The sequence below is a fragment of the Lepus europaeus genome, chromosome 2, assembly GCF_033115175.1.
Source record: "Lepus europaeus isolate LE1 chromosome 2, mLepTim1.pri, whole genome shotgun sequence".
Classification (NCBI taxonomy): Eukaryota; Metazoa; Chordata; class Mammalia; order Lagomorpha; family Leporidae; genus Lepus; species Lepus europaeus.
The window spans coordinates 156746632-156763633 of NC_084828.1; the positions used below are offsets into that span (position 1 = coordinate 156746632).

At 36.1% G+C, this 17002-nt stretch overlaps 1 non-coding gene across 1 annotated transcript; it reads left to right on the forward strand.

Annotated features, from left to right (window-relative positions):
* Positions 1-15377: 15377 nt before the first annotated feature.
* On the forward strand, positions 15378-15484 carry LOC133752610 (U6 spliceosomal RNA). The gene has a single exon (XR_009864955.1). It is a non-coding gene; the product is annotated as a U6 spliceosomal RNA (small nuclear RNA).
* Positions 15485-17002: the final 1518 nt, after the last annotated feature.

Consider the following 17002-nt stretch of genomic DNA (forward strand, 5'->3'; position numbering starts at 1 on the left):
TTTTCTTTTAAGTAAATGGTGTTAGAAAAAGCTTCCATACTCAAAGAATAATTTAAAAAACAGCAGTATTCCTCAATCCATTGTATCTTTCATAGACGATGATCACCATGCAATAAAAAAATTGCATAACATGCAAGGAAGCAACAGATAAAACTTACAAAATGACATTCACATAGATTAATGCATTGATGACCCACATGCAGAAGTAGCTGCAGATAAGTTAAAAATAATATTATGAATGTTTAGAAAAAATTATAGGAAGAGGTGGAAAGAATGGATGAACAGGAAATCACACTAAAGAAATGGAAGCTGCAAAAATAAGAGAGAGAGAACACGTACACATAAGGAATTTAATAGCTGATAATTTTAAATATATTATATTAATTAACAATAGAACTACAAAAAAAGAGAATTAGTGAACTTAAAAACAGGTTAATGGAAATAATGTTAAAATATAGTTTTTTTTAAAAGACTAAAAATGGCCAGAGTATAAGAGAGTAGTGTGTTGGGGCTGGCGCTGTGGCACCACAGGTTAACACCCTGGCCTAAAGTGCCAGCATCCCATATGGGTACCGGTTTGAGACCCAGCTGCTCCACTTCTAATCCAGCTCTCTGCTATGGCCTGGGAAAGCAGTAGAAGATGATCCAAATCCTTGGGCCCCTGCACGCACATGGGAGACCTGGAGGAAGCTCCTGGCTCCTGGCTTTGGATCAGCACAGCTCTGGCCATTGTGGCCAACTGAGGAGTGAACCACTGGATGAAAGACCTCTCTCTCTCTGCCTCACCTCTCCATGTGTAACTCTGACTTTTGGATAAATAAATAAATCTTTAAAAAAAAAAGAGAGAATAGTGTAATAACATCAAATGATTAAAAGCGTTGATTAGAATTACCAGAAGGAGAAGAAAGATCTGAGTTGAAAAAGTTGAAAAAGATGAGTATGTGCTTTAAGTATCTACTTTTATGAATTTCAAGGTTGATCAAAATGATAAAAATCAGAACACTGGTTCTGGAGGAAAATAGTTTGGAAAAGTACATGAGCGATTTTTCCTAATGTCATAGCTTTATATATTGATTGGGATATAGGCTAACACATGTACCCATTTAACAAAACTCATTATATGCACTTAATATCTATACATTTTACCTGTCTCAAATATACTTAAGTTTAAAATATGAATCATTAAAAGCAAAAGAAAACACTTCTATTGTTTGGTGATACATGAGATACTTATAGATCAATGGTAAGAATCTTGTAATTGTTTTTCAAATTAATGCAGTTTTGGAGAGTGAGAAGAACCACAGATGAGTCTAGAGTGGCCATGAGGTCACAATTGTTGAGACTGAGGAATTGCTACATACAGATTCTGTATGTAATTCTTTCTACTTTTGTAGGTTTTTACAAAATATTTTAGCAGTTTTTCAAAAGATTTATTTTTTTCTCTGCTTAAATATTAGGTGATGTTTAGGGCTTGCAATTAAAGATGTATCTAAATACAGAGCGAAATGAAATATGAGATTCACTGTGTGTACCTAATCAGAATTGTAGATTTCTAGCTCATAGTCACTTGAATGTGTAGGATAATTATCAGAACAACAGTTAACTATGAATCAATCCTTATCTATGATCTTAAAGTGAAATACTAGGGTTAGAAGCCAATAATATATATATATAAGCACCAATCACAGATTGCTCATGACCTAAGAGGTTAGGTATCTTCAAAACACTCTGTGATAGGATATTTTTCTCTGTGCTACTTCAACTGTTACAAATAAAAGCAGTTCCACTATAAATTAGCATTTGAATACATTGTCTACCCCTTCCTTCACACCCTTCTCTATGCACAGATGCTAAATAAAGTCCCTTTCCACAAGCATTCCTGGGAGAAAAATCACATTACAGTCACATCTCTATCACCATATTTAACCTGCTTTAACAAAATAACAGAGTTTGAAACTGGCATTTTTGAAAATCTGAAAAAAATTCTAATCAGAAACTTTTTGTCTTCTGGCTTGAATAGCTTTTCAATTTAAATATTTTCTGTGTTTTAAAATTTTTTTCAACATAACATTTTTTGAGATAAAATTTTAAATTTACATTATAGTCATTAATAAAACTCATTGTTGTATAGTATTCCACTGTGAAAATATACCATGATTTATTTATTTCTAGTTAACAAGTATTGTGAACAGTGCTTCTATGAACTCTTTTCAACAAGTCTTTTAATAGACATTTATGTGAATCTCTACTGCACATATGCCTGGGTGGAACTGCTGGGTCATAAAATATGTATTTGCTTAGCTGATCAGTATTCCAAAGTGATTACAGCTAATTAAATTCCCAACAGTAAATGATAGTTCTGGTTTTTTGATATTAGAAACAACAGTGAATACGATTTGACTTTTTCACTTCAACCATTCTGTATGTATTAGTAGTGTTACATTGTGTATGCATGTGTGTATGTGTATGCAAATGTTTTAAGAAATTACTGCCTACAGAAACTTGCAGATAAATATAACACTTGCTAAATTTGGACATGTGTATACATACTTGAGAGTATCACCACAATCAAGGTAAAATGATGAATATATCCATTATACCACAAAAGATTTCTTAACATGTTTTAAAGTCTCTACCTTCTACCCTGCTCCATATGCTCAGTTTTTTGGTTATCACGAATAGGGAGGGCAAATTTGATTCCTGTTACTTTATCTTGGCAAAAGTAAAATTGCCTCATGGTTGTAATTTGTAATACCCTGATGACTAATAAAATTGAATGGGGTTTTCTAAGCTTATTTTCCAAGACTTTATTGTTTACTTTTAAACACAAAAAACATAATTCATAGAACCCTTCCTATAATCTCTACAATAGCCACACAGATGGAAAGAAAATTTATAATTTTCCTATGAAATTATAGTTCAACTGTAATTGTTCATCTGGTGTAAGCTTTTTCATATTTTGTGATTTGTACTTATATAATACCTTAGACATTAAAATGTATCAGTTATCTCATAAGCAATCCTCCATAGAGCTCAATCAAGAAAAAATCGATTAAATGATAACGCAATGAGTTTCACACTTTTAAAATTTTGGCAGTATTTGAGGTGGCCCCTTACTAACTAGAACTCTACTATACTAGTTATAGTTAATAAATAAGAAAGACAAAATATACTTAAGTATATTATATAAGTACTAATTATAATAAGCTTTTATCACTGAATATAATTTAAGCACATAAACAAATAGTCTATATAATTATAAATGAGATGCCCTACTCAGTGCAAGAATCACTGGAGAGAAGGCATTTTGCATATGTAGGCAGGGAAGAGACAGCTTGGGCCACACACATTCAGACTTTCCTTCTAAAGGGGAGAATTTCTTGTCTTTCCTTCCTACTCCCAGTGAGTTGTGAGTGTTAGGGTGAAAGAAATGTCCTTTCCTGGGGAACTCAATGAATGAATGGAGTTCCAATTAGTGGTCTCAACTTTTTAATCTTATAATCCACTGATTTAACTATTAAGTCTTTGGTCAACTAAGAATGAGTCTATTTGTCTTATGAAACTATCAGGAGAGTACAGTTCTCATTTCCATTAGACTGAGCCCCTGAGACAAAATAGCACTCTGTTTTCTGCCAAGTGCTTTACAATAGCTCAGAACAACAACAACAACAAAAAATCACTAAATAAACCTCTAGTCCCCAACTAAGAATGAAAACCCAAAACCCACTATTTTATTTTCCAACTCAATTTATAGCTAACATTGTCCAACTAGACCATCAGAGGTTCTGCAATAAAAGAAGATAAATTCATAAAACAATACACTAGCATAATGCCAACAATAGATAAATGAAGTTAAGCTTAACATTTAACAATACTGCCTTATATTTCATGAGGAAAAATTAAAGTCCTCAAATTTTTTGCAAGTTGAAGTCAAAGGAATTCAAATTCAAAATTGATTTATCATACACGTCTAAATTAAATTTTAAATAATTTAAATCAATCAACGTTTATTCTCTGCAATTTTATACTTATAACTGCATCCAAGCAATTTTTTTTCAACAAATACTTATTGAGGGGGTGGCAGGGCAAGGCCGGGCTGAGGGAAGGGGAGCAGGAGGGCAGAGTCCCAGTGGCCAGGCTGCAGCCAGAGTGTGCAGCAACCCAGCTTGGGGCCCGGCTCTGAGGCAGCAGCTACCACCCCCGGGGGGTGGGGGGGGGGGGTCAGTGCAGGGAGGGCACAGGTCCCCTGGGTGTGGAGCGGCCGTAGTAGCAGGACTGGGTCCGAGAACAGCCCCTGGGCCCAGTCTGCTCGTGATACAGCCTCAGCGGTGCTCCGGTGATGACTGCCAAGACCCTACCTGTCCAGGCTCCTTCTGTCCACAACTCCCTCCCAGGTCCGGCTGCCGACTTCTCAGCCACGTCACAGGAGTGCATGGTCCCGGGGTGTCCGGTGCCTCCCGCTGGGGCTTGTTCTTGAAGTGGGCTTCCACTGCGTGCTCCTGGGGCAGCACGGGTCTGTCCACCTCCTGCAGGGCCGACTCCGTCTCACAGGTGGACAGGAACTTACCTTCGGGCGAGACGATGGTGACGCCGTGTGAGAGTGGTGTCCCCGGGTGAACACATCCAGCACCGTGTAAGGCTCTCCTTGCTGCCAATGAAGACCTCTCCGCAGGCGAAGGTGTCTGGGGGGGAAAGAGGGGGCTCTGAAGTGGTCATCATGGTGAACCAGTACTTCCGGAAGCCTTCGGCCGGCTTGGGCCTCGGCACCGGAACTGCGTCACTGGCCCCGGGACGCCACCTGCAGGAAGCGCGTAGAGCCGGCCCGCCATCTCCTCCTCCTCATGGCCGTGGCCGATGAAGGTGTTGCAGGTGCTCTTGTGAGCAGCAGGCCGGCCTCGTTCAGGTGCTCGGTCTTCATGAGGGCCTGCTTGGCGTCGTTTTTGTTGAAGTACTTCAGGCCCCAGTCCGGCTCCTCTGGGCACAAACTTCCGGCTTAGGGACTGCCGGTGGTCCCTGCTGGGCTTCCACAGAAATCCCTGCCCATACAGCAGAGCCGGGCTCCTGCTTCTCAGGGTAGGTGAACTCCTGATTTCTCTGTGAATTGCATATGGTCCTTTCAGAATTCAGTTACTTTGATTCCAAATCTCTGATTTGGCTCACTTTTCAAATAGTTCACAATATTTTGAAATATACACAATATTATCAGTTATTAAACCCACTGCAATAAAGTTTAGAAAATGCTGGTTCCCAGCTCAAGAGCAGTTATTCCAGCCAAAATTATGTTTCCAGAATCCAGCACTTAGTGTTGTCGAGGACAATAGCAAAAATTGTGTGGTATTTCAGTGCACGAACATAGGTGGAGAAAATCTAGCTTTTGGCCTCGGATGCTAACTTGTGCTAAAGTCTGGGATTTATGGCCTGGGAATTTATTCTCAGCTTGGAAAAATAGTTCAGGGAGAGAATAATTTTGGTACCTTGTATTTGGAGAGCTGGCATGGTTTGCTTACTAGCTCTTATCTCTCAGCGATTGGTATTTAGAGATCCTACTACCTTTCTGAAAAGTTGGAAATTTGCTGTAGTCTTAAAAGGAATACCTTTTTCTCTCATGCATTATGTACAAAACTCAGTAACTGCCAGTTGGCCATAGTTCTCGTCTTCTGGCAACTTTGATCTTATCAGGAAAGGTGTACAGGCTGCTATGTGAGTTCTCAATTTTTGACAGTATATTTTAATCACTTAGGGATCTTCAAACCACAGATAAGCAGCTCTACTCTCGAGAGGATCTACAGCATGATGAGAGCTTTGGGAGTTTTAGTAACCACACAGGTGATTGTAGTAACTACACAGCCAAGATTGAAAATACCTGCTTTCCTCTGGTGAGCAGAGATATATTCATGTTTGGGCTTCTCTGACAGCTTCTGTCACTTCTTGCTTTAAAATTGACATGGGTGGTGAAATCTATCTCCTATGAATATTTTCTCCTTCAACATTTCATTTGTTCCAACTGGAAAAATCTCTTGCTGCAGATACCTGCATTGGAGCTGCTGTTGATGTTAATAAAACTAGTGGCTCAAAAGCCTGATGAGGACCTATACCTCTGCTTGAGATATTAGCACTCTTGCGGTATGTAAGGCTGTGTTTTTATTATGAATTTTTGCCATCAGTGTCAAAATTTGTTTATGATTTCATCTTTGTTGTTTTTCTTTCCTTTCAGTAAGTTACAGGGGAGCTCCAAATCGTTTAATGTTTTTAAAATTAGGCCATTTTTCTATTTCACCATGTGTAACTCAAGCTCCATTTCATGAATTTCAATGTACTTTTTTTGTATGTTTCCAAAGGTTCACCTTTCTAAAATATACTTCTAGATGTTACTACTAAAGTATACTCTGTGTCCTCCTGTGGTAACAAAATCTTGAGTGGACCAAGTGCATCTACTGTTTACCTAATCTTTGCTCAGTGATACCTCCAGGAATTAGATTCTTCTACCCATCCAACTCAGGCTTCAACAGCTATATCCTTTATCCTTTCCCTCCCTGATTTTCAGATGAAGATCCACCATCTTTGTTACAACTTCTGCTAAGGTCATAATTCCGTAAATTACTTAAGCATATTCCTTTAACAAAAAATATTATACCCATCCCTATAGGTAAGAAGAAAACTTTCCTCTAATATTTTTAGTGTTCTGTAGTTATCACACATATTTCTCTGTCAAATCACCCAGGAACTTTGTAAACTCTCATTTTACTGTCCAAGTTCTTAAGGGATGTTTGTCTAATTACTCTTACTACAGACTCTCTGTGATACTGAAACAATGCTTCTCAGTGGAAATCAAAGCCATGCTTGCCTTTGGTGAAGTCCTGTCAAACTGCTCTCTGATAATGAGCCTATCTTCTCCTGTGGCATTATTTGGGATCCTATTCTAGCATTCTTTTTCACCTTTTTTCCTCTAGGAACTTCATTTTTCAATTTCAGATAAGTCTGGCTAGTTGTTAAAGTTGTAGTTATTCTTCTAAGGAAATTCTTCTTTGCTAGCTAATTCAGTATTCAATTTTCACTTGATTTTCCTTTGCTTGTCCTTTCTCTCTTCCTCCTCCTTCCCCTCACTCCCCTACCCTGCCTTAGAAAGATTTCTTGTATTTATTTGAAAGGCAGAGTGACAGAGAGAGACAGACATCTGCTATCCACTGGTTCACTCCTCAAATAGCCACACAGCTGGGAGCTAGCCCAACCCTCCTCTTTTAATGTTAAGAATTAAGCAAGTCTTCAAACTAATCCAGTTCCAAATGGATTTCCTGAACAGATTTGACTTTTTGAGACAGAGTGCTGCAATGTCAGGACTCTCAGTTTCTCCTGTGTCTTTAGAATTGTAATCATTTTACTGAGTTGTTTGCTTAATTCAACCCCCAAAATGGCATATTTTCTTTATGCTGTTTCCGCATTCATTTTTATTTCTTTATCAAAAAATTTTCATCTTCTATGAGGGAAACTATATTTATGGTCCTGGATATCTAATCCTGTTGCCACTAGTTATGTAATGAACATATCTAGATCCAAGTTGAGGCCATAGAATTTTGTATGAATAGACCCCAATATCCCATATTGTTCCCTCCAAGTTTCTCCCTTGCATAGGTGACTAGTTCAGTAAACATAAAACAAAAATTCAGGTTTGTGTAGTCTATATCTATTGCATATTTGAGTTTGCCACTAATAATTTTCTATAAACCTGGTGTGATTTTCCATTGCTTCAAATATACCTGCTACATAACTGATGTGCTTTTTATCATTCAAACTATAGCAATTTCATAATCATATAAAAATGATATCCATTTAGCCACCAGTTAAGTAAAATAATTCTCACTAATAACTTTTATAGCAGGTTTTGTTATCCATATTCAAAACTCATTGAAATAGACTTATAACTGTTAATAAACTGGTACCAACACACAGAGCCAGGGATTGGTAAAGCCAGGATTCAAATCCAATCCTGTAAAAGAAACTAATATTCATGAGTACATATGCAAAATTGTTCATCGTCCATCAATACTCTGGAGAATCATCTTGCTCTTGCTACAGGACAAATATGAAAACATTCACAGATCAGGTGGGGAACATCTGGCCCATGGGCCATTTAAGGCCTGCAAAATCATTAGGTCTGGCCTTGCCAAGGCAACTGCGGGCAGGATTCAAAACTGAGTAAACCCACAGAAGGCTAATCTTTAAATTGATAATTTTGTATGACCCACAAATCCTATTGTAAATATCCAAATGGCCTTTGGCAGATAAATGGTTCCCCACCCCTGATGGAGCAGTATGAACTTGAACTTGGAGAGTGACAGCAACAGAGGCATTTCAAAGAAAAAGAGTCTCTCCATATTGTTCAAACAATTAAGCAGGCATGAGCCCAAACATTTTAATGAAACTCTTGTTGGGTATTTCTGACTTTCCAATGACAATTTGGAATCCTATTAAAAATTTCTTAGATTTAATGGTCTTTCTTATCTTGTCTCCCCCTCCCCGGGTTTCTTAAGCCGTAGAAGAAACTTGTGTCTTTGAGGGGAGTGTGGTTTACAACATCTCTTAAGAGATGCAAGTGATAAGGTGAGGTCTTGGTCTCTTTCTCTGGGGGTTGTTGGAGAAATAATTATTCTAGAAAGAGACGAAAGGATGTAACTGTATACCTTTGGAAGCCTTGGAATTCTAGTGGTGACTTGATTCCCCTTAGGAAGAGAAAGAAGGTATGTGGTAAAATGCCTTTAAGACAGTATTCCACAGATTGTTATTGTTGCCTACGATAAGCAAAGAAATAAAATGAAAATTATCCCATTCACGTCTCATAATTTTTTAATCTGTTCTTCTTAAAGAAGTTATAATCACATACAGAGGAAACACCACTTGAAACTCATATCTAGTAAGCTGAGATAAGAAATAATTATCATATAGTGACCTATTCTTAATAGTGACCATTTCCTAAATCTGCTCATTGGTTATTTTAATTATTTTGAAATAAAAGTAGTAGATACTGCTCTAATAAGTGGAAGGAAATGGAAAGAATGATCAATTATGGCTTGCCAAAGATTACAAAAAAGAAAGTTATTGAAGTGTTGGTTTAATTTTATGTAATCTAAATTGAGTGTTTTACAATGAAATTCCCTGGTTATTTCCAACTTTAGATTACTTTTTCTATGTGTTCTTGTGTCAGATGAGCCACAGTTGCATTTTTAATACATCACATAAATAAGCAAATGTAGCAACTCCTCTGGAGGTATTAGAGAGAATAGAGGTAAAAGAAATCATGCACAATGTTAGTTGTTGTATCTTTGTTTTATACTTGAGCAGATCTAGTATTACTGGCTGAATTGTATCTCCCACAGATTCATATGTTGAAGTCTTTTTTCTTTTTTTTTTAAGATTTATTTATTTTATTTGAAATTCAGATTTACACAGAGAGAAGGAGACACAGAGAGAGAGAGAGAGGGCTTCCATCTGTTGGTTCACCTCCCAATTGGCTGCAATGGCCAGAGCTGTGCTGATCTGAAGCCAGGAGATTCTTCCAGGTCTCCCACGTGGGTTCAGGGGCCCAAGTACTTAGGCCGTCTTCCATTGCTTTCCCAGGCCATAGCAGAGAGCTGGATCGAAAGTGGAGTTCCTAGGTCTCAAACCGGTGCCCATATAGGATACTGGCATGCAGGTGGTGGCTTTAACTGCTATGCCACAGAGCTGGTCCCCATATGTTGAAGTTGTAAAATCCAAGTGCCTTTGAATATGACTTCATGAGGAAATAGACCCTCTAAAGATGTACAAAGAAAATGAACTCATTTATGTTGGCCCTAGTCAATATGGTTTGTATCCTTAGAAGGGGATTTTAGGAATGAGTATACAGATCAAGGATTGACCAGGTGAGGATACAGTGAGAATCAGCCATTTAAAAATCAAGAAATAGGAAACTAAATCCAGGTCTCTCAGTTAGGGTGACAGGAATCCATCTGCTTGAGCCATTACTTGAAACCTCCCAGGATCCACATTGGCAACATGTGGAGTGAGGACCCAGAGTCAGGTTAATAACCCAGGTACTCTTATATAGAATGCAATTGTTTTAACTAGTGTCTTAATCACTAGGCTAAATGCCCACCACTAAATTTACCTTTTAATTCCATTTTTCCTTAAACTTTTTTGAAGTACTCTCATATTATCATGGTATATTTTAAAAACTGACATTAGCACATTATAATATAAATTCCAGATTTTGTTAGGGAAGAATAATTCATATTAGATACAGAACAAAAGGAAGGGAAGATATGTTGCTTTCAGAAACAAAATGGGAAAATTCAGAAAGGAAAGAATAAATGTAACATAGTAACTAGATAAATATTTAGGAAAATCATTGTAAGGCATAGGAGAATAAGATTTGGGAGGTTCAGTTACTACTAGATTTAGATTAGCGTGCCTAGAGTAGAGGGTGTATTAATCTCATCCAAGAGATATTTTAGCCAAAAAAGGGAAAAAAAAAAACGAAAGATAGCAAAAAGTAGTTAATGGATAAATGACTATTCCAAATAAAATAAAAAAGACAAGTTTTTAAAATGAACCTATTAATCTAAACTAGAAGGTAGAAGAATTATGGTATAGTATATGAAAAAATTAAGGAAATGAACTGGTTTGGATGCCATAACCTTCTTGGGATGCAAGTTATAGGGCTTAGCATGGTTTGGTTCCAAAGCTTATAGCTTGATTTGCCTCAGAAAATCCTAGTTTAAGTCTGTTTTCTAGACATAATTATTAATATTGTCTCACAAACATGTCCTATTTGGACAATAAATTACAGCTACACTAAGTATAATTATGGAGTCTTGTAACTCTCTGGAATTTCCAGATGAAGCCATCCCTGAGATACAAAGCTTGAGAATGTGGCTTCATAGTAGCAGGATACAGCTGAACAGGTCATTTTATCAATAGCCCAATATCAACCTGGAATGAGGAATATCTCTTCCAAGGTCACAGTGTGACAAAATAGATCTGGAAGCTGAATATTTGGCTTCTTCTTCCAGAGATAAGAAAAAATAATTTTACATGTATTTAAGTTGAAGGAGGAAATAAAAGACAGCAGTGGAAATGGGTCTTCTATGAAAGATCACTTTTGCAGGAGTTCATTTAACCACATGGCACTGGTGACTGAAAACAATGAAGATGAAAATTATTGTGATTTATATTTTCTTTAACATTGAAATACAACATCTGCACTGCACCAGAGTAGAAAGCTAGTCCCTACCTGGCCGGAAGTCTTGACTGTCTTGACACAACTTAAACTTTATTTGAACCTAAGTTGTTTAAAGTGTATTTAAAGCAGAGAAATGGATATCTCCCATCTGGTTACTGTCAGACTTAACCAAAGAGCTTGGAGTATTTTGGGTCAGACAGAATATCCGAAAAAAATTTAGCTTGATTGATTATAATACTCTATCCCCCAATCTGTCCTTTTTGCACATAGGTTACATACTGTGTCTGTTTAGAGAACTTTCTAAATGGAGCAGTGTGTAAAATAAACACAAATGCAGGCTCTGAAAGATGTTAGAAGCACAAAGAAACTCATATGGACCGCATTCAGCTGAATACAAACTTCAACATCTGGAGGAGTTGAATTTTGATCCCTTGATTGCTTTGTAATATCACTCACAGAAAATCACTCCCTCCGGGCTCCAAAACCCTGGTCAGAAGAATGGAAAGCACCCTAACAAAATTGCGTTGGTTGAATCAAAATGCAATAGCTCATCTCAAAGTGAGTTGGCAAAACTTACAAAGGCAATGTAAGATGTTGTTAAATCTAGGTCAATACATACATATCTTTAGAAAGCTAGTGCTATCCTGCCCAACTTAGTATTATGAATCTGCATATTTTGCTCCTGAATTTTTTTCAAAATATTTAGAGAATAAATTAAAGAGGTGTTCTTTTCATGTAATCCCCTTATCTGATTATTTCTATTTCTAAGGCTTTGCCAAAAATTATTGGCTTATGTCATAATTAGTATTATCCCATAAGTCTATAAAACCTTACTTCAGTCTAAAATCTTGCTTAATATTTTCTAATTTTTAAAAAGATAAATATAAAATTAAAAAGCTTACCTGTTATCTCAGTACACAAATATAACCTCTTTTAACAATTTATTGTACATCCTTTGCCTCAGTTATTTGAGTGGATCCATATACTTTTAACTAGTATATGAGCATATATTATATATCTGTGCCTTACATTTTTCTGATTAATATACTCTTTTTTTCATTTCTTTTTTTTATTTTTTAAACTTTTATTTAATGAATATAAATTTCCAAAGTACAGCTTATGGGTTACAATGGCTTCCCCCCTCCCATAACTTCCCTCCCACCCGCAACCCTCCCCTTTCCTACTCCCTCTCCCTTTCCATTCACATCAAGATTCATTTTCAATTCTCTTTATATACAGAAGATCAGTTTAGTATATATTAGGTAAAGATTTCAACAGTTTGCCCCCATATAGCAACACAAAGTGAAAAAAATACTGTTGGAGTACTAGTTATAGCATTAAATAAGAGTGTACAGCACATTAAAGACAGAGATCCTACATAATATTTTTTTAAATTAATTAATTTTCTATGCCATTTCCAATTTAACACCAGGTTGTTTTTTTTTCATTTCCAATTATCTTTATATACAGAAGATCGATTCTGTATATAATTAGTAAAGATTTCATCAGTTTGTACCCACACAGAAACACAAAGTGTAAAAATACTGTTTCAGTACTAGTTATAGCATCACTGCATATTAGACAACACATTAAGGACAGATCCCACATGAGATGTAAGTACACAGTGACTCCTGTTGCTGACTTAACATAAACAAGAGTGTCAAATTGATTAATATACTCTTACACAATCAAAACAGCTTGATTCAAACCTTTCCCATACTATTTAGATTGTTAATGCTATGTCTACCTTTTCATACTCAGCAAATTATCTTACTTCTAATACTGAAAAAAAAAGAGAGAGACAATTACTTGGAAATTTTTCTAACTTCCCAGCAGATCTACAAAGTTGTCATCATCTGCAACCGTCCTCTCGTTTTGCAATCCTGTTGCAGTTGAGAATGGTCCCTTTTCTTCTTCATAGACAATGGCTCCAACTGTGAATATTTCCAGGTATTTTTCTATAACAACTATGGTTCCACATTCTTCGTCATTAATTGGCTCACTCATGTTGACATTTAACTGTTTTCAGATGTGGAGAGTGTTGTTTCTATAGGTCTCCATTGCATTTTTGAGTTACTCATACTTCTCACTTCATGGGTGACAACCAATTTCACAGTCTTTTCCTTCCACCCTAATCCAGTTTTCTTTTAGTCAGAGAGACCTGGTCCAATCAGTTTATACACAGACAGAGATTTATCCTCATGTAATAGTAAACTTTATACAGCAAAGTCTCCTTGCACCTGAAGAGGTGGGTTCTGAGGTCTTCAGTGAATGTCTGAAACTGAAGATATAGTTGAACATCTTTTTAATTGGAAAGTCTGAAATGCAAAACTAGTTTTAGATTTTGGAGCATTTTGGGTCAGATTGGGGTGCTCAACTGCTAGTCTATGCAAATATTCCAAAATATTCTGAAATCCTTCTAGTGCCAAATATTTTGCATAAAGTATACTCAATCTGTAGTAACAAATTCTACATATCCCATGTTTTTCTTTAAATATAACTGTAATAAAATTCAACTTATAAATTAGACACAATAAGAGATTAACAACCAAAAATAAAAGTAAACATGTATAACAATATACTATATAAAATTATGTGTGTCTGTTCTTTTTCTCTCAACATATCCTGTTATACTGTGCTTACCCTGTGATGATGTGAGATGACACATTTCCCACTTGATGAGATGAAATGAGGTGAATGACTAAGCACTTACACACTGTGGAGGCAAAATTCGCAGTTGATGACAATGGCAAAACTAGCACCATTTCTTATTCCTTCTTCATAATTTCACAGATAAAAGATTTCTTACCATAGACCTTAAGAAACTCAGCATATGATTTATTTTATTAAGATGAAAACTTTTACCTTTTCACTGAGGGGAGCACAAGCTGGTATGTATAATAAAATTTTGAATTAAAGTTAGGACACCAAATGTCTTAAAGGGTACCAAATCAGAGTCAGATAGAATAAGTGACTAGTGTTACATGACATAGTAAGGAGACTGTAGTTCACAATAACCTAATATATATATATATATATATATATATATATATATACATATGCATATATATATATATATATATTATGAACAAATAGAAGAAAAAAGCTCCATGCCTCCAAACAAAGTAATGTTAAAGAAGTGGAAATGTTGATACCCTGTTTTGGTCAGTACACTATATATACATACCATAACCCATAAATAGGTATATTAATTATGAAAGCATATTGCCCTGTTCTTAATCTTAGAGAAAGACTATGTAGTCTTTTACCACTGCTTCTGATGTTAGCTGTGATTTTTGTTTTAGGCTGCCCCATCCTACTCTTTTTTTTTTTTCTTTTCATTGAGGACATTCCCTTTTATTCCTAGCTGAGAATTTTTCTCCAATATTTATTTATGCATTCATCCAATTATTTTTCTGTATTTATTAAAATTATCATGTTTTATTCTTTAATATATTAACACCATGAACTACACTGATTAGGGGTTGGCATTGTGGCGTAATGGGTAAAGCCGATACCTGCAATGCGGGCATCACATGTGGGCACAGGTTCATGTCCAGCTGCTGCATTTCTGATTCAGATCCCTGCTAATGTGCCTGGGAAGGCAAACAAAGATGGCCCAAGTTTTTCAGCCATCTTCCATGTGGAAGACCCAGATAGAGCTCCTGGTTCCTGGTTTCAGCCTGGTCTAGCCCTGGCTGTTGCAACCATCTGGGGGGTGAACCAACAGATAGAAGATTTTTCTCTCTCTCTCTCCTCTCTCTCTCTCCTCTCTCTCTCTCCTCTCTCTCTCTCTCTCTCTCTCTCTCTCTCTCTCTCTGTGTGTGTGTGTGTGTGTGTCTCCCTCTCTCTGTAACTCTGAATTTCAAATAGATAATCTTCAAAAACATTTTTAAAAAGAATTCCACATTAATTTTCATATTTTATCTTTCTTCCTTTCATGGGATAAGCCATATGTGGACATGATTTAGTTACCTTTTTATGGATTGATGGATATTTCACCAATTACTATTATTTTGTCAGAGGATTTATTGCGTGTGATCCAGAAGGATGATTGTACTGAGATTCTCTTTTGATGTCTTTATCAGATTTCAGAATATGTCTGAAATAATAAGATAGACTTAAATAGACTTTCACATCTTATTTTTTAAAGAGTTTGTATGTGATCATTTCGGCAGCACATATGCTAAAATTGGAATGATACAGAGAAGATTAGCATGGCCCCTGCACAAGGATGACACACAAATTCGTGAAGTGTTCCATATTTTTATACTTGAGTTTGGAAGAGGAAAAAAAATAAAAGAGTTTGTGTAGAAGTGATTTTCTTTTTTAAATGTGTGTTAAAAGTCACTACTTAAGCCATTTAGGCATAGAACTTTCTTTGTGCATTTTATAAACCATTTAATATCCATAGCATCTGAAATAATAATCTCTCATTTAAAAAATTTTTACCCCTATCATTCTTCTACATTATTGTTAGAAACTCATGATTGATTTGATAGCACTCTCCTTTTCTAATACAATTATTTAATGATACTCTTTTTAAAAAGATATATTTATTTGAAAAGCAGTGAGAGAGAAAGAGAGGGAGAGATAGAGACTGAGAGAAAGATATCTTCCATCTGCTGGTTCACTCCCCAGATGGCCATAATGATAATGGCCAGGACTGGGCCAGGAAGAGGAAGCCAAAACCTTTCTCTCTCTCTCTCTCTCTCTCTCTCTCTCTCTCTCTCTCTCTCTCTATCTCTATCTCTATCTCTGGAGCTCCTCCTTTCTGGTACTCTGCCCTACAAACAAATTCCAACTAACTTGACCTCGCCAACTCTACAACCCATCTCCATAGTCTAGAGAGGGTGCCATACTTTGGTTGGGCACCTCTCACACTATTGTACTCTGGAAAGTGCCTGGTACTGTACAGGTTCACATTATTGGTGTGCCATCTTTCAGGGCTCACAGTCTTGCATTCTCTGAAATCTGAGATTTGAAAGCAATTTTCCCTATTTTGTCTAGTTTTGTAGGCATTTAAGTCAGAGTATAAAACTAGTTTCAGTTATTTCATGTTGCTCAGAGTCAAAAGTCTCTACTGCTTTATCAGAACTCATTTCTTCCATCATATTTTGTAATTTTCATTGATGTGTTTTTTTATATAAAAAGATGTTCCATTTCCCTTTCTTTTCTCTCATTATTGCTCAATGTTGTTGATTTCTTTCAAAAATTCAAAGTCTGTTGTTTAATCTACATTTTTTTTTCTCTTTTGGTAGGTATTCATAAGAAGCTATGATTTTGGTTTCTTTTTATCTGTCAGTGTTTTTTTTTTTAATTTTTTAGTATTACTGTCTTCACTTCATGTAATTACCCTAGCAACTTAACTCTTTGTTCTGGTCTTTCCACTCAATTATCCCTAGTCACCTAATATTATACATTTGTTTAATAATTTCAGATCTGAATTGTTATTGGTATAAATTTTGGTCTGATTTATTTAGGGAATAGTTAAAATCATTAAGATATTTCCTTGTCTTTACTCCCTACATCTGTAAAATCTTTCTGTATTTATTTCTCTCTTTGCTACAAATATACTTTCAAAGAGGATCATTGTGTGATGGAGTTTCTTAAATGAAGTCTTATGTGACTGAACACATTATTTCTCTTTTTATTAAATAATTGCTTTTCTGGATCTAAATTTATATTTAAATTTCTCTTATCTCATCACCTTGAAGCTATTACTCTGTAGTCATCTTTATCTAGCATTGTTCCCAGTTGGTTTCTTTTCCTGTGGTCACTGTTGTA